This window comes from Mesoplodon densirostris, chromosome 1 (genome assembly GCF_025265405.1).
Source record: "Mesoplodon densirostris isolate mMesDen1 chromosome 1, mMesDen1 primary haplotype, whole genome shotgun sequence".
Classification (NCBI taxonomy): domain Eukaryota; kingdom Metazoa; phylum Chordata; class Mammalia; order Artiodactyla; family Ziphiidae; genus Mesoplodon; species Mesoplodon densirostris.
This window is the reverse complement of record NC_082661.1, coordinates 167,865,351-167,883,844: the sequence shown is the minus strand read 5'-3', so window position 1 is coordinate 167,883,844 and position 18,494 is coordinate 167,865,351. Positions and strand designations below refer to the sequence as shown.

Here is an 18,494-nt window from a genome sequence, read left to right as displayed (position 1 = left end):
AGATGTGTTCATCTTAGCACTTTATAACTTCCTGGAAAACATTTATACTCATGAGGTCATTTGGCTAAGCTTTATTGGCTTATATTTATCCCAGAGAAAAGAAATTTATTTTTCTTTGCAGAAGTAGCTCAGTGCTTTCCTGTTTTCTCATGCCACCCTTGATTTTAACTGATTACAGTTTTAACCGTCTGATCCAGAGATTTTATATCTTATGCTTCCCTTTTGCTCTAGAGGGCATGATGTGAATGCCTTTACTATGTAACATGCAGTCTATTATTATAAAGAACGGTTTACTTTAGTCAGCTCAGAGAAATGCTAATAGACATTATGAGTTAATAGCAGGAAGAGAGAGAGAGAGAGAGAGAGAGAGAGAGAGAGAGAGAGAGAGAGAGAGAGGTGTGTGTTGTGTTTCTATTTGGATGGTTTGTCTTTATTTCAGTAGACCAATCTCCTGTCCCCTGCAAAAATAGAAGAAAAGACAGAGAAAGTCAAGGGAAGAGGAGAAGTGCCAGAGGGGGAAATACACTAGTCCACACTGGGGGCAGAGCAGCTATAGCCAGTCTACTTCTCCTCTCATCTCTCTGGTGGGTCATGGCAGCCTTTTCAAGCTTAAACTCCACGCTAATGTTAGAGACAACGTTTCTAAAGGCCATGGAAATGCTTGATATCCACTTAAGTCAAACATATTGAGAGGCCTCAGTGGCACTTTGCACACCACCATCTTCCACTGCATGTAGTCCTTTTGGCCCTGGGAACTATGCATGTACAGCAGCAAGTATTGGTCTGGCCAAAAAGTTCGTTCGGGTTTGTCCATAAGACGGTACAAAAACCCGAGCGAACTTTTTGGCCAACCCAATATTCTTTTTTGTTTAGCTCACACTGGCAGCTGTTTGCATCCAGGACCTTGCACAACTCCCAGTAGACTCCATGTGCTTGTGATCTTCATACTCCATGTGAAGTAGAGTGGGCACCACTTAGCCTCTCGAAATTCTTTTATCATTGCTTCTGCTGCCCACCAGGTGAAGTTTGAGAGTCTCCACTAGTTCTTCTGGCCCTGACTTTTGCCAGATGGAGAGGCTGGGCTCTTCCCACAGGGCAAATTCTGCTGGTTGTGTATATGTCAGAGCTGTTCAGCTTGGAAGGAATTTCCTGTCTGGGGCTCCACCATTGTGGGAAGCCACAGGGACATGCTGACGGGGCTCTGCCGAGGCACCTCGCCATTGCTGTCTGTGAGGCAGCACCCAGAGGCTTGGTTGGGCTGCACCAAGGCTGTCATGGGTTTCTAGTGCAGGCAGGGCAAAGGCTGGGTCAATCGCAGCAGAAGCAGAAGCTGGTGGAGGCCCCAGAACCTAGCCTGGTCAGGCTCTTTTCTTTCTGGTGGAAGCTGGCCCTCTCCAAAAATGGGGAATTCCTGTTTTGTTTTCTGCTGGTGTAGAGGTCGCTCTTTGTGTAGGGAACAGGAGTTATTTTCTTCTTTTCCAAGACAATCAGAGAGGTGGCAGGCAAGTTGACTGTGTTGCTAGCATTTTGTTCTGGTTCCTGGCCATCTGAAGGCTGCTGATTCTCTGCACTGTTACTCTGAGTATTCTGAGAATTAGAGATGGAAATGGCAGGACCAGCATTATTGCTGACAGCCCACTGGTTGGGGTTGGCAGAGACTATTCTGTACCTTGTGAGATGGGAAAGGTTTGCTGCTGTTGGTCAGATTAGATAAAGGCTGGGGCCTCAGGGCGATAGTATAGTATACCTCCAATTCTGTGGAGGTAGATAGTATACCTCCAATTCTGTGCTCTTGTGTCCCAGGAGCTGATGGGTGGCCATCACCTCGAACTTCTGGCCCATCCGTGAGTACTTGATCTCTTCTTGTGTGTAACCTATTGACACCATCAACTCTGGGGGTCTTTTTAGTCAAAGAGTAGTTCCACATAAGGCTTTAGTTCATCTTTATGACCCAAATTTATCCATGAATCTTTCATAATTTAATCAAAAGTCCCTCTCTTGCTGGGAGTGCTTCTCTTGGTGGAACTGAGAATGAGAAATTTCTTGAGCAGGTTTTCACACTCTATGGACAAGTAGAAGGGAATATGGTATATTTCACTCAGTAACTTCTCTCATGGGGCTTCTTGAGATCAGAAGGCAGGGATCAGATGACCCCTGCATATAGGATGACTCTCAGCCTCCACACCTCCCACATGGGTCTATCTTAAATTTTTCCCTGGAGTAGTTCTGGGGCAGCAAAATTACTGCCACAGAAGTTATGTAGCTGGTTGCCAGAGGTGAATTTTTTGCTGAAGCCAGAGTCTACAATCTTGATGTTCATGTCAGCATCTGAGAGCAGGTTTTCTGCCTTTCAGTCTCTATAAACAACCCACTTCTGTTGGCAGTACTGCACAACAGATACTTTCTGGTGGAATTTTCTTCTAGCCTCTTTTCCTTTCATGTGCCATGAACTACTAGGTAATCAAACACATCTCTTCCACTAGCATATTCCATGATGAGGTAGAGTGTTTTCTCAGTCTTGAGAATAAATAGCTTTTCCTCTCTTGGTGTAAATAAACCCTGAATTTTCTAAAGTTTAATACTGAAATTCATACTCACTGTCAATTCACTCTCAGAAATACATAACTTGAAGTTATATAAAAACAGAGCCTAGAAATTTCAATATTTATCTTGAGGTGACAGATTTATAATCCACTTAAGAAAGTGCTTAATTTCCCTCTAGTTAATTGTATCCAATAGTTTTTAGAGGATTTGCAAGGTACACAAACAATCACCACTGGTGGTAGTGTAAACTGGTGTAAATGTCTTTCAGTGGGGATTTCACAGTATCTATGAAATTAAAACATGCATGTGCTTTTAACTTACAGTTCCATTTTTATAAATCTATTATACTTATATGGACACATTGTGGAAATCCTTATTGGACACAAAGATATGTGTGCAAGGATGATCACAGCAGCGTTATCTATAATAATGAAAAATATTTATAATTATGAAGAACATGAGCTAAGATGAATGTCCATCCATAGAGAGATGACAAATTATCTATGGTACATTCACACTTTGCTTAATGGATTCCTATCATTTTGCTCATCCAGATAACTTTTACCCTTGTGATATTTGTTTAGAGATGTGGAGAGACCATTATTGAAACCACACCCAGTTCCTGCTCCCAACAATGTGGTTTAAGATGGAAATTGGCATATTTTAATTTCTCTGTCTGTAGGCCAACAATTACCCAGTTTTCCAGACTTGGGTAATTGAACAAGGATGTGACAGTCATAATTCCCTGGACTTTTACATACAGTTGATTGAGCCAGAGATGGATACCTAACCCAAGCTGAATCAGTTAAAGTCATGCCATAGATTTTTTTGAAGTGGAACTAAAAAAGGGAACCTGGGAATTTTTTGGTAGCCTCATTCCCCTTCCTGTAGAAATTATTAGCTTTGCAATGAGAGACAATCCAGTTGACAATATTCAAGAATCTGAGTTTAGAGAAGAGTGTACAAAATTTTGATTTCAGGAAATATAGAGGCCCAACTCCACCTTCTGATACTATAGTTTAATTATTTAATCCTTCTTTGCAATTCATGAACCAATAATTTCTGTTTTGATGTTATATTGGTGAGTAAAAAGGCACATTTCATAACAACATGAATAATTTGGTATAATTTTTATAAACCTTACACCTTATTTGTATATGAATCTAAAAATCATCATATAAGACACAGAGCAAAGTGTTGACAGTGATTTACCATTGTAGTGGGCAACAAGAGAGGGAAACACTTTTGTTTTTACATTGTATACTTTTATACTGACTAACATTTTAACAATTAACTCTATTAGTTTTATAGTTGAAAAATAATTTTAAAATCCCATCAACTAAAAACTTCGAGGAAGAGTATATGAAGAAAAACAAACAAGTGCCTTGCACCACTCACCCTTGAATATTCTGATGCTGAGGGCACCTGCATTCACTGGTTTCACAGTGAAGCCAGTAGAGAATCGTAATTGCTTGTGATAGAAAGCCAAAGTTGCGGAGTGATTTCCCAACTCACAAATGCCTAATTTATGAACATCTGGCAGGTAAAGAGAAAGCTACTAGCCCAGGCTAACTTGCCAGGAGACAGCATAGCAGAGTGAGAAATGCTTCAGCTTTGCATTTTTAATTGTGACCCTCTGTTTACTAGCTAACCAAGTGAGTTATTTAGCCTTTCTGCACCTCTGTTCCTCATCAATAAAATGTGCTAACAGTGATTCTTAACTCATAAGATTGCTATGAAGTTTAGCAGAAATAGTGCGTGACAAAGCCTGGCACATACAATGCACCCTCTCTATGCAAATGTTAGCCATCAACGTTGTAGAAGGCAGCATGTCCTCTAGATGCTCAAGATTTCACTGCATCTCTGTATTTTTTCTCTAATGCAAAGCTTGGTATCTGTTACCAGGTACAGGCAGCAAATCCCTTGGAATAACGATTTTCCTGTCATGGTGACAAATTTCGACATGTTAGAATCAATTTCTTCAGAATTAATTCTTGTCCCACATATCTGCACATCATTTGATTGGAGTAGAGCTACACTTACGTTTATTAAGTTCATCACAATAAAAGCAGAGAGCTTGTTCTACTTCATCTTTGCCATTTCAAAAGTTCTAAGATTCATGTTTTTTTTCACATAGTACAAATTCCTGAAGTCTGATATCCCTTCGAATCAATGGAGTCTTTCAATATGCACCATCCAGGCAGCAGGCCAGGAGATACTTAGGTGGTAGGGTATTATTGCCTGAGATGGGCAGGCTTGGCCATAGCCATCCATTGTATCATGGCTCTATGTATTATTTACATTGCTAATACTAGATGTGTTGAGTTTAGTTGCCTTTTTAAATGTCCTAAAAAATAATACACTATGACTAAGCAGTGAAACAGATGATATTGTATATTCAAAGACTTATAGAATAGAGCAGTATAATATATATTAGAACTCTATATCTAAATACATCTAAAATAAAATTTCTAGGGCTTCCCTGGTGGTGCAGTGGTTAAGAATCCGCCTGCCAATGCCAGGGAACTGGGTTCGAGTCCTGGTCTAGGAAGATCCCACATGCTGTGGAGCAACTAAGCCCGTGCACCGCAACTACTGAGCCTGCACTCTAGAGCCCATGAGCCACAACTACTGAGCCCACAGGCCACAGCTACTGAAGCTCACGCACCTAGAGCCCATGCTCCACAACAAGAGAAGCCACTGCAATGAGAATCCCATGCACTGTAACAAAGAGTAGCCCCTGCTCGCCGCAACTAGAGAAATCCCTCTCACAGCAATGAAGACACAACACAGCCAAAAACGAAAAAATAAATTTATATTAAAAAAATAAATAAAGTTTCTATGTCAGAAAGTATTGTGTTGGAAGTTGACTATACTTTATCTTCCTTTGTTATTCATAAAATAATAACACTATAATAGATTTTAACTTAAATTCAAATAAATATACTAATCCACATCAAGAAATATGTGGGCTTCTTCACTCTCAGGGCTTCCCACTTTACCCTGGCCCACTGTCCTCCAGTGCAGTATCTACTGACTACAGGCTATATGCCAGTCCTATTGATGGGTACTGTTTTTCTTCCACCAGGTGTCAAAGCTTTTCCTACCGCATTCTATCCAAAACAAAGACCTTTCTCGGACAATCATTTGCAGTGGCTGTACTTTCACTTCTAATCCCTATAATTTTGCTGCCATTATGAGCAAACAGATTCAGTGACTGAGCTGGAGTCTGCTTTTGATACAAAGGCCTTTACAAGTGGACCCTGCCACTGAGACAATTGATTCTTGACAAAAAATACATTTACTTGTAGAAAGGATGCAACTTATTATGAACTGTAAAGTTCATCTAGTTCTCAGATATCTATTAAACTCACAATGTAGATGCAGTGCTAATGGCAAATCTCTAGTATTTGAGATAATATCAGTTTGTACACATATGGTCAAAGAAAGCACATAGGAAAGAACTGAACAGTATTGCCCCTGGATTCTGTCACTGAGAAAAGGAGAACACACAGGACCACTCAGAATTGCCATAGAATTTTGGTTGTACTAAGAATACAGATATGAGAGTCAGGAAATTTTGGTCATCAAGGAGGAAAGCGGGAGTTTTCAGGGAGAAACAGAGATTTTCTTATTGGAAAACCCATTATAATTGGAGAGGAAGCCAAAAATTTCCAAGAGATAAATTTTAAAGATGCATGAAGCTCCTAGGAGATGCAGCAGTGGCTGTCTTCCATACATAGAACTTTCCCAACTCAAAAAGCCCCCTGTGTATCTTTAACTCAGGGATCACTTTTAGCAGTGGGAGACATTCACATTATGAAAGGTAGGTGCGTGGGGATGAGACACACTGAAGGCACCACAGCCTTAAGCCACCATCTCATGTGTATTCTTTGACATCATCTCTTTGAAGAAACTGTCATATGGGACAGTTTGCTATTTAAAATGTTCCTTTTTTATTTCTGCCTCACTCTAACTTTTCCCCCATTGTTGTTTAGTTGAATTTCCACAGTTAAATGCAACTACACTATAATCTAATTAAGGCCATATTTCTGAATCAGAACTCTCAGGATATCATGGGAAGGTTCACTGCATACCTTAATACCCTGGTAATTTTATTCCTTGCCACATTGGGGATTAATGAGGTATTTATGGAGAAAATATTAGAATGTGCCATGCATGGTATTGAGTTTTTGAGGAAATATGATTTAAGTTTCAAAGAACTTATAACCAGGCTTTGTAACTGATGCTTTTTTAAAGTGAGTTCTTACTGGGTAGGAACAGTACACTTGAGGAAGCTCACGTGAGCCTACCATCTTCACATTCAGGTACATCTGAAAATGGATTCAAATTCTTGAATTTCTTATATTTAGGTAAGGCCCTTGCTCTCACACTAAAATTTTGTCTTTCCTTCTTCTTATTTTTCCTATCACCCAACACCTAACAGAAAACTTTTGGAATATCTTTGACCATGCATGTAATAGATTTTCAAATTTTATTTCTTGATTAAACAAATAAATACATGAGCAAGAGAACACATGAGTAAATAAACAATGAATCAAAAAGTTGATTTTCTGACTTAATTTAAAATCTACTCTTAGTTCTAAGCATTGATGAGCAGAGTTCTAATGACACCATTGTGGTAAATAGGTGACATCTTTCTCCCTTCATCTCTGAGATGCAGACTCACACCCTCCCCCTCAAGCTTCTAGGACCCTCCTTTTTTAAAGCTCTGTCTCCAGGAAATTGATGAATCAAGCCACTCTCCTGATTAGCTGGTCCTTCCACCATTGTTTCACTGGCTTTTGGATAAACATGACTTAGCAGCTTTCCCTACAAAAAGAAGACTTGTTGAATGACTAAATCTGACTAAATCAATGTCTTCTCCCTCCTACTCTCTTTCCTTTTTTGCCTTCCACACCCCCTATCCTTCATCTTTCTCCTAATTCCTCAATATAGTGCCTCATCCTGCTTCTGACTTTTCAACTATAACCTCATTATTTGCTTATTGATTAAATCATGCACTTCTTCAGCACTTCCTGAATTCTGTGGATGTCTTTTAGATCCTCCTAAATCTCTTCACCACATTTCAAAGTCTACTTCTGTATATATACTGTGTTACAAATGAACTTGAACTTATGCCATGAAAGAACAGTAAAGCTTTGCCATTCGTTTCACTGCTTCTTTTTATTCCACTGTTTTCACTTCGCTGAGGTAATGCCCAACTCTCAAAGGGAGGTCATTGCCAGGGGAAAACCACTGGGCAGTTAATGTCCAACTCACACCAACTGGTCTCTGTACCTGAAACCTAAAGTGTACATTCAGGGCATTAATTATATTCACAGTGTGCAACCAACCTCATTACAGGAAGTAACTGCTCAATGGGTACAGGGTTTCCATTTAGGAAGAAAAAGAAGTTCTGGAGTTAGATAACAGTGAATGTGTTTTAGACAAAAGTTTGTCTTGAAAAAGAGCAAGGTAAAGTGGGAGTGGAGAGGCTTGAGATCTAATCCTGCACTTCCAAGAGTGAGATCTGTCCTTGTGTTTAAGACACCACTCGAGGCTTAACTTCATGCTCTATAAAATGAGATAATAATATCAAAACTATAGGCTTGTGATGATAAAACCAAATTATGTATGTGTACGTGTGTGTGTCACATCACAAAATAGGACATTTAATATGTATCAGTGTATTTCAACTACTGGTCTCTGTACCTGAAACCCTGTACCCATTTAGCAGTTACTTCCCATAATGAAGTTGGTTACACACTGTGAATATAATTCATACCCTGAAGTACACTTCAAAATGAATAATATGGTAAATTATCTGTTATTTGGGGCCTCCCTGGTGGCGCAGTGGTTAAGAGTCCGCCTGCCGATGCAGGGGACACGGGTTCGTGCCCCGGTCTGGGAGGATCCCATATGCCGCGGAGCGGCTGGGCCCATGAGCCATGGCCGCTGGGCCTGCGCATCCGGAGCCTGTGCTCCGCAACGGGAGAGGCCACAACAGTAAGAGGCCCGCATACCACAAAAAAAAAAGAAAAAAAAATTATCTGTTATTTGTATTTTACCACAATAAAAAAACCACACAGACACACACACACACACAAACACACACATTTATAATCTTCCTCTTCCCAATGTTTTTCATAACTCCCTTTACTTAAAAGTTATGTCAATAATTACAGAGTCCAGGATAAAACAGCTAAGCTGGTTTGATTAAGTTAAAATATTGTGTACTATTTTCTTTTTATTATTTCAATTTTTGCTTTACCTGGTTAAATATAGATTTTCTGGCAGAGGGACAGAGATAGTATTATCATGTATCAAAAACTGCACTGCACAGGGGGACTGCAACTTTAAAACACTAAAGTTTTTCACTATAGGAATGTGGTTTCTCAGAGAGAAATGCACAATTTGCACAAAGAATTTCTTGGTATTTTATTTTGTCTGTTGGGTATAAAATGAATCTTGGGACTTTCACTTGAGTTTCCACTTGACAAGCCCTTGACAGGACATTGATGACTTCCAAATCTCTTTTCCAGCTCACACCTCCCTCCTGAGCACTAGACCATATATCCAGCTGTCTACTGGACATCACCTTGATACTCCTCAGACACTTTAAACTTAACTTGTCCAAGGCTGTAGTCATTATTTTGCACTCTCAGACCTGCTGTTGCTTCTGTATTTTTGATTTTGCTGAAAGATATAACTATCCACTAAGATGTCCAAACAAGATGTCTAGGCATCATTCCCAAATTTTCCTCTCCCACCTACATCTTATCAATCATCACATTCTTTAGGGTCTATCATAGTATCTCTCAAGGTCTATTTCGAAGGATCTGCCTGTGTACACCTACACATCCATGCACATGCAAAGCCTTCTATTTTGATTGCTTAGTGTGACACATTCAGCTATCCATTTGCTACAGTAAATTGATTTCTGTAGTCACAGAATCTCAGCCAAAAGAAAACTTGGGAAAATAAATCAACAGAAGATAAAGAAAAATGCATCATTTACCTGGAGCCTTTACTACAAATTTTAATTCTCTGATTTTTTGTTCTTGTGATGTCAATGCACGTTTAAATGATGAGGAATATTTCATAATGATAAAATGGTCAATTCAAGAAGACATAAAAATTATATCCTTTATATCACATGAATCAAAAATTAAAGTTATTAAAAATAGGCAATTCTGTCATCATTTCTGAAGATTTAACACTTCTCTCTTTCCATTGATAGAACAACTAGATAAAATATCAGCAAAGACATAGATGACAAAAGAGATATGAGAAAAGAAGCTAAGAAAAGACTTTATGGCATGAAGTGGAAAGATGTAAAATTTTCTTTTTGGGCTGAAATTTCCTTTTTGGGCAGGCAACATGATTTTTTATATAGAGAAACCTAAGAAATTGACACAACAATTATTTGAATAAGTGAATTTAATAATGTCAGAGAACTCAAGGTTCATTTACAAAAATAAATATCTGTGCTTATATATTATCATGAAGAAATGGAAAATCAAACTAAAATTTTCATTCTCTTTATATCACCAACCATCTAAACTAAGAAATGTATTTAACACAAGATATGTGAAGATATGGAGTAGCAGTGTACTGAAAGTTACAAATACTACTGAGAAATAATAAAGAACTAAGTAATGAAAAGATATACTGTTTGGAAGTCAATATTGTAAGATATTGACTGTCCCCAAATTATTCTGCAGGCATTATGTAATTTCATGCCATATTTATAACAAGCTTTTATTGTAGCATTTGGTTAGCTAATTCTAAAATTAATACAGGTATGAAAATGACATACATAGATCTACAAATCCAAGAAATTCAATGAATTCTAATATAATAGACTCAGAGATTCATATAAAGATACATTATAATCAAAGTAGCTAAAGCCAAAGACAAGAAAGAATCTTAAAAGCAGCAAGGGAAAAAGAAGCAACTTATCAAGCATAAGAGATCCTCAGTAAGGTTAACAGCGACATTCATCAGAAACCATGGAGTCAGGAAGGCAGTATGACATAAAATGTTGAAAGAAAAAAACTGTCAAGAAATAATTCTATATCTGGAAAATTTGTCCTTCAAAAATGAAGGAGAAATTAAAACATTCTAGGCAAACAATCAATCAAACAAACAAACAAACCCTCAGGGTGTTTATTAACCTGTCCTATAGGAAATCCTAAAGGGAGTCCTTCAGATTCTAAAGAAAGTACACTAGATAGTAATCTGAAGCCAGATGAAGAAATACAAATTGACAGTAAAGGTAAATACATGGGCAATATAAAAGCCAATATCACTGTATTATTTGTAACTCCAGTTTTTATTTTTCACACAAGTGCATAAAAATAAATATATATCTATGTTTGGGGAATATAATGTATAAAAGGGCCTTTATCCAAAGAAGATATAAAAATGCACAATAATCACAAGAAATGATACTAAACATCAATAGTTTTTAGGAAGATGCAAATCAAAACCACAATGAGATATCACTTCATACCTACTAAGATATCCATAATTTAAAAAAATAAAAAACAACAAGTGTTGGTGAGGATGTACAGAAATTGGAACACTTGTACATTGCCAATGGGAATCTAACATGCTAGGTCAGCTGTGGAAATGAATTTGGCAGTTCCTCAGAGAGCTAAATATGGAATTACCATATGGCCCATGGTTCTTGGCAATGTCATGACAGTGTTCTGAGACCTTTACACTCTGGAACTCATTTCTGCTTAATGATATAAATTATCTATTACTTTAGAGTAATATATGTTTATTTTCTTTTAGTAATGTTTTTGATTTTTTCCTATATTTGGCAAATCTACAGAGAAGAAAAGTCAAATCCCATGGAGTTGAAATGAAGGAATAGCCAGATACTAAGAATCATCTGTAAGTGATCAGGTGGTGAAGCTTGGGCTGTAAAGGTCTATGAACAGACATTCACAGTCTATTATTCCATCGGACCTTTTCCTCTCCATCATAAAGACTAATTTAGGCCATTATCATCTCATTTCTGGAATTTTGCCAACATACTTCTGTTCTCCCTACTGTCTGCTTCACCTCCCTCCATTCTAACTTTAATATTGCATCAAAAAGTATCTTTCTGAAAAATAATTCTGATCATGTCACTTCCTTGTGGCATACCTATTCATATCTCTCCTGAAATAAGACTAACACTCAGTGTTTAGCATGACAGTAAAAGCCTTCTATGACCTGATCCATCACAGAATTATCTACATAGCTGGTGCTTAGTAAATAAAAACTTACTCAATGGATGATCGTGGTTTCTAGCAAGGAAATTAAAAGAAAAAGCAAGCATAATGGTGGGAATAAATTCCTTTGCTTCATACATATTTTCTGAGCATCATCTCTGTGAAGGAGATTGAGAGGGGAAAATAGAAGATTATCAAACCTCAAATATGTGATTTTACTGCCATATCTCTTGCCCCAACCTTTAGGAATCTGAGAATCTAGCAGGGAACACAAGGCTTGTATGAAAACTTCCATGTGCTTGGGACTTGATAAATGTGCTAAGGCAATTCAGTAGGAGAAGATTCCATTTTCACTTTGGGGACTCAGAGAAGGCTATAGATATTTGATCAGGGCCTTGATGAAAGAGTAGGGCAGGTGGGAAGAGACAGCTCTCCAGGCCCTGGGGCATCTCAGGTATGTGAATTTCAGGGAAGAGGCACATATTGTCACGCTGCTTGACTCTAGTGCAGGGCATGTGAGACTTAGCAACGAGCGTGAGCAGTACATTGGAACACTAGTATGGCTGGCTTTGGAGGGTTTAATTGCTAGTAAGAGAAATTATAAGTGGAGCTTTCTCGATGAATACCCTTGAATCCCCAGCTAATTTTCTGCAAAGACTGAACCCTGGCTGCTTTCCCTCCTAACCTGCCCTCCCTACCTGTAATTCATTCAGACTCACTCTCTGCTCCTGCAACCCAGCAGGACCCTGTGGGGCTCCTGAGCACAAAAGCCTTTCTGTGTCCTCCACTTCTTGATTACAGGAAATAGGTTTCATTCATCCTCCAGGACCTTCCATGAGTTCCAATGAGCAGGTTCAAACAGTTGCTACTTAGGGAAGGGAGGGGGATGCAGAGACAAGAGAGGAACAGTCAAAAGAAACAGTAGTGCAGCCTTGGGGCAGGGTCCTGGTTCACTCAAGGGATATACATAACAATATCTTTAATCTGTTTTGCAGATACAGAAACCTCCACCAGGTGGGAGAAGTTAACTGTATGCTGCCCACAAGCACAGAGACCTCAGGCCACCAGTTGGAACCAGAAGGTTGATGATATTGACTCCCACTTACTTCACCACCAACCAGTCAGAAGAATGTCCACGAGCTGATCATGCCCTCTTCAAACAATTACAATAAAACTTCACTACCCCCTCCAGGTTGGGACATCTTCTCCAGTTTTGAGGGCATTAGCCTCTTGTGGCCTCCTTTGCCTGGCAAAGCAATAAGGCTATTCTTTTCTGCTTCACCCAAAACTCCATCTCTGAGATTTAATTCCATGTTGGGGAACAGAGGCCGGATTCAGCTTCACTCCCTCTCCACGCTTCTGCCCTCCATACCCATGACAGCAGGCTTTAGTCAGCTTCTTGTTACCAGAGGAAACAGATTTCCAAAACCATTCTTCATGTTGCTTTATACTTCCCTAAGCCTGGGTTTTCTCCCCAGCAGGCTAGGAAACAGAAAAAAGGAACACCAGCCTAAAAAATGATCTGCATTCTAATCATGGCTCTTGTACATACATGACCCTGGGCAGATTACTTAACGTTTCTGAGCCATCTATAAAATGGTGATAACAATTCTTATCTTAAAGAGATGCCATGAGGGTAAAATAAAATGTTTAAGCCTTTATTTCTTAGATGTTTCACAGAGTGTTAGTTGTCCTCCCACTGCAGTCTCCAGGATCAATCAGGTCAAATTTGGGGGCCTTACTTCCCCCCTCTCTTCAGCCCTCAATTAGGGCAGCTTAATGAATTCTCTGCTGTGATCATTACTAACTCACCTGGTTTCTTGCTCAGAGCCCAGAAGACAGAATTATACAGCAAGGCTTAAAGGCTCCTTTTTAAACTTAAACTAGGCTCACTGGGGAGGCTAAAAGCTAAAGATTTGACCTGTTCTGGCATTTGAGCTGATTTGTATTAGAACTGCCTTTGTAACAACTGGAGGGGAAAGAAGAATTCTCTAATCAGTCTAAGCTTAGAGGAAAAGTCATTGCAAATTTATGGAGACAAAAACAGGTGTGTGAAATGGTGCGTAAAGGAGCTCACCACAATCTCCCAGGACATGGTTCCTGATTGGGAGCCCTCATGCTAGAAAAAAGATTAGGAGTATCTTGGCAAGTTTGTGTCACAGGAAGTGCAATATTTATTCAGCACACAGATAGCCAGTGGATGCACTGACAATTGCAATCCAGGCTCTCTGATTAGATTTTGGCTGGAGTGTTATTTAGAGACTTAATCATATAATGCCCAGTGGCACCAAGTACGCATATGGATCTGATTGAAATCATTGCTCCCGCTGGTTTCAGGGTGCAGATAACTGAGGGTGGCCGGAAGAAGAGCATCCGCTTACTTCAATCAGGAAAAGTTGACAACTCCCGGCTTCCTCCCGGCTTCCGAGATGCAAACTACAAAGAGCATATCCCTGCATCCAAGTGTAGAAAAGCTCTTGGACCCCGACTATCTCATCATTCTTTGTAGCAACTGGGTGTGGACTTGCCTGAGCCTAAGATGGTACCACTCTCTCCTACCAAGATTTGTTCAGTTACCTTTGAATCCAACTATTTCATAGACTCAGACTATTACAGATGAAGGAATGAGTCTAATTATCCCATTTCAGAGATGAGGAAAATGAGACCCAAAGAGGGTGTAGCTTATCAATATCACAGAGACAGTTATTAAAAAAAACAGTGTGAGAAGATAGGTCTCCTGATTCCCAGTGTTACTCTTTTAATGGTATTTACCAAAATACAGTAGGTAATAATGTTAAATTTATTCATTTTTCTTCCTTCAAAACAGATGGTAGGACTATTTGCCTATTTTCTCTAAAGTGTTAAGCTATGTGTGCAGAAGCTATATTGTCATTTTCTAAATGTTGCCTGTACTTTAAAATTTCAATCCCTTAATAGTCAGTTGGTACCATGTTCTTTATAGCTTAACTTCAATAGAATTAATAAGAAAAAAAGGACATGAGAGGGCTTTGATATTTACTGAGGAAATAAGCATAGGACTCTGTTACAAACACACCTTAACTCATAAAATGGTTAAGAAGAGACCTAGAAATATGGCTAAAGTCCAAGCATAATAAAAAATATAAAAATCCACTTTAATTATTTTTCAAGCAATTAGAATTTAAAGTCTTTGGTTACATCCCTAATCTTCTATTTCCATACTATATTCAAAACTTTCAAAAATTGAGGGGCTCTTATGGGTCTATTTTAATGAATCCTTGGCCAGATAACTCTGAAATCCTTCCTTGTACTTTCATCAAAATGCTTCTGACTTGCCCAAGCTTATTTTTTCTAAAATTATTTTTAGTACAGTCAAAGAAAAATCCAATATTTTTGAACATGCTTAGGTATGAAGAACTTTAGGTATTAAAATCCCCAGGTGGCTTCAGAGGTGGGTAAAAGATTGGGAGCAGGGTGAGGGAGATAGAGGGCAGTAGCATTATCATCTTCCTTGACACGTGACTCGTGACTCCTGTGTGTTGAGCATGTGTCTGTGTGTCTGATTAGCTAACTGTCTATTTAACTTCTCTCTGTCTACTTCACTATTATATCTCTATCTAACAAGAAACTGTGAACAGAGAAAGAAGTGGCCAACTTCCTGCAGTCTGGTCTATCCACGGTTCCAAGGAAGAAAATTCCCAAATACCAGACACCTGCCCTTGTAAATTCAATATAGTGACTACTTTTAGACCACTGATTGCCAGCTGCTGTACTCCTGGCTCAATTGCTTCCACAAGACAAGCTGTTGAAGCAGATATTAATGTGTATTTCAAACCAGCTGGATATATAAGACAATAGTCCTGTTTATGAGCTGTCCTGGTCTTATAGTGTTCTCACCCTTCCATCTTGCCCCACCCATTATTAGAAGCAAAAAGTTGCTCCATAGTGGTTCAGCTTTTCCAAAGACGTAATGTCATACTTGCTTACATATCCCCTCCTAATGTTGCTACATCAGAACTGGAAGCTTATTTCTCCTGGATTTTAGCACATGGCAATTAGAAATCAACATACTTTGTAGCTCTGTGAGGCATATTTTTGCTTAAAAAATAACTTTCATAACTTTTGTATAAGTATGCTTCATGTCTTTCATGGTGTCTGGCAAGTGGTTATGTGCACATTCGTTGAATGAAGACCTGCTATGGGCTTCCCTGGTGGCGCAGTGGTTGAGAGTCCGCCTGCCAATGCAGGGGACACGGGTTCAAGCCCTGGTCTGGGAAGATCCCACATGCCACGGAGCAACTGGGCCCGTGAGCCACAATTACTGAGCCTGCGTGTCTGGAGCCTGTGCTCCGCAACAAGAGAGGCCGTGATAGTGAGAGGCCCGCACACCGCGATGAAGAGTGGCCCCTACTTGCCACAACTGGTGAAGGCCCTCGCACAGAAACGAAGACCCAACACAGCCATAAATAAATAAATTAATAAATTAAAAAAAAAAAAAAAGACCTGCTATGGGCTCACATTTCCATTTGCTAAGTTGAGGCCATTATAGCAGAATTCAATAACTTTCCTCTAAGAAAATTATATTGTTTTGCAACTTCTGATTAAATAACACAACTTTGCCTTTCCATTATGTGTTCTTTCTGTACATTCTCACAGAGTGACTTCTAAGTCATTATCTCCAGCCAAAACTTGTCTTCATCTGATGACTGTGTATCAAGTTGCCTGCTACACATCTCTGCCTAAAGGACCCAAGGTATCCCAAAACTAATATGTCCAAAGGTGAACCTGTCACCTTATACCTTCTTCCTCTCCATTATACACACATACAAATACACACACGCTCAACTGATCCACCTCCAGTTCTTTCCAGCTCAGAGTATGCCACCATAATCCATCTAGCCAAACAAGTTGGAAAGCTGCAAGCTTGCATCGTCTCTTTCTCGCTCTCAAAATCTAGTGAAGCATTTTCTCCCATTGGTCCCAGTCTCTATTCCTCCAAGACAGAGTTTGACTTCTCCTTAAGTTGATGCCTACCTCTTTAGACATTTCCCCTTTAAATGAATTTCATTTTCTTGAGCATATTATATTCTAGCACATCTCTCTTCCCTTCCATAAATGTTTTCTTTCCACTTCGAAAGTGTTGCCTTATGAATTTAGGTCATTAAAATTTAACTCAAATGTCATGTTCTCTAGGAGACATTTCATCTTCAGTTTTCCTGTGTTTCTTGCAAGTGTCTCTCTTGTAGCATTTCATGCATTGTGCAGCAATGACTCATTAATCTTTCTTTCTCTTGCATGCATTGCAAGAGGTGGTATGATGCCCCTTTCTTTTCCATTTCCCCAGCAGCTAGCATGTTTATAATAGGTATTCAGTAAATAATTACTCATAATCAGTTGAACAAATGATTTAAGGTAAGAACAAAGCCCTTGGAAGAACAGGTCTAGTGGGTGGTCACTGGGGCAAAGAATATGAAACCATCTTCTTAGGATGACAGCTCAGACAGACTGAAGGTCAGAGGTAATCAGAAAAAATATCCTCCAGAGGATCACTCAGTTCTGCAGTCACCTAATAAGTGGTAGGTCTGCCATACTTAAATGAAAGTTGGCTCCATGATTCTATTAAAGAAAGAAAAGGTATTTGACACCAAAATGTGGACTAAAATACTGTATACTGGTAGGTAATTAACGCATTGTATCAAATATGTGCTTAACTTATCACATGAAGGGATGGTTTGAAGACAAGCATGCCTTTGCTCAAGGGCCTCTGGTTAAAAAGCTAAATCATGGATTCCCCAATGGCCTCATTCCTCTTAACATACCATCATAGTGGTATTCATGAATTAATATAAATTCTCTAAAATGTATCTCTATTTTTAAATGTTTCACTTTATTTCCCTTAAGTGTAATGTGTAATTCCTTCAAGTTTCAAAGCTGTGGGTTAGGAAGAGTGTCTACTAGTTCTATTAATCTGGGATTGGGTGAACTAGTTACCATTCACCTCATCCATACAATTAAAATTTTATGACTTACATCATATGGCCTTTCCAATTAAATACTGGGCCAGTAGTTTCTCAATTTTATCCCTGAGTACCTTCCTAATTCTTGGGTGGATACTAGCTCACCTCCTCTAGTAATATTTCTATAATTTTTTTATTAGTTAGATCCAGAATACCTGGAATGCTACCTTCAGGTGGACTAGTAGTACTTTTTTTAAAATGAGGGTGAAAATCTGACATAATACGGATCGGAATCATTCATTTAATCCCTGTTTTTTCTTTTATTATCCTTGAGCAGTTTTTTGTTGTTGTTTTCTGTTTGTTTAAATTATGGCTTCATGTGTTCTATAATTTTTGTTTTCATCTAATGAATAGGTTGTTTAAATGGCCTGCATTTTTGGAGGAAGAAATTGGGGCAAAGGGAATAAGGATGTTTAATAAGGATGAAAATGTTGAGTCTGTGACTTTGCTATTTAGTTCATTTCTACCATGTGCAAGGAACTGTGCAAAATTTTGGATATGAAGTGGTAAACAAATAGACATGGGCCCTTCCCTCTTGAAAAAAAAACACAATAGTAAAAATGCATATAAGTATGTAACTGTTCATTAGAATAAGTATAATGAAAAAGCAGGGTAATTCTTCGCACCAAAGAATTAAGTGTATCTGCTTGAGACTAGGTAATCCAGAAAAGCCTCTTTGAAGAAACGACATGAATTTGGAGATATGCATTGGAATGCCAAAGGA

The 18,494-nt window shown here is 38.8% G+C and overlaps 1 pseudogene; it reads right to left on the bottom strand.

The window, feature by feature from the left end:
• Nucleotides 1-488: 488 nt before the first annotated feature.
• On the bottom strand, nt 489-2,529 carry LOC132488756 (serine/threonine-protein kinase MARK2-like; annotated as a pseudogene).
• Between the last annotated feature and the right edge of the window lie 15,965 nt (nt 2,530-18,494).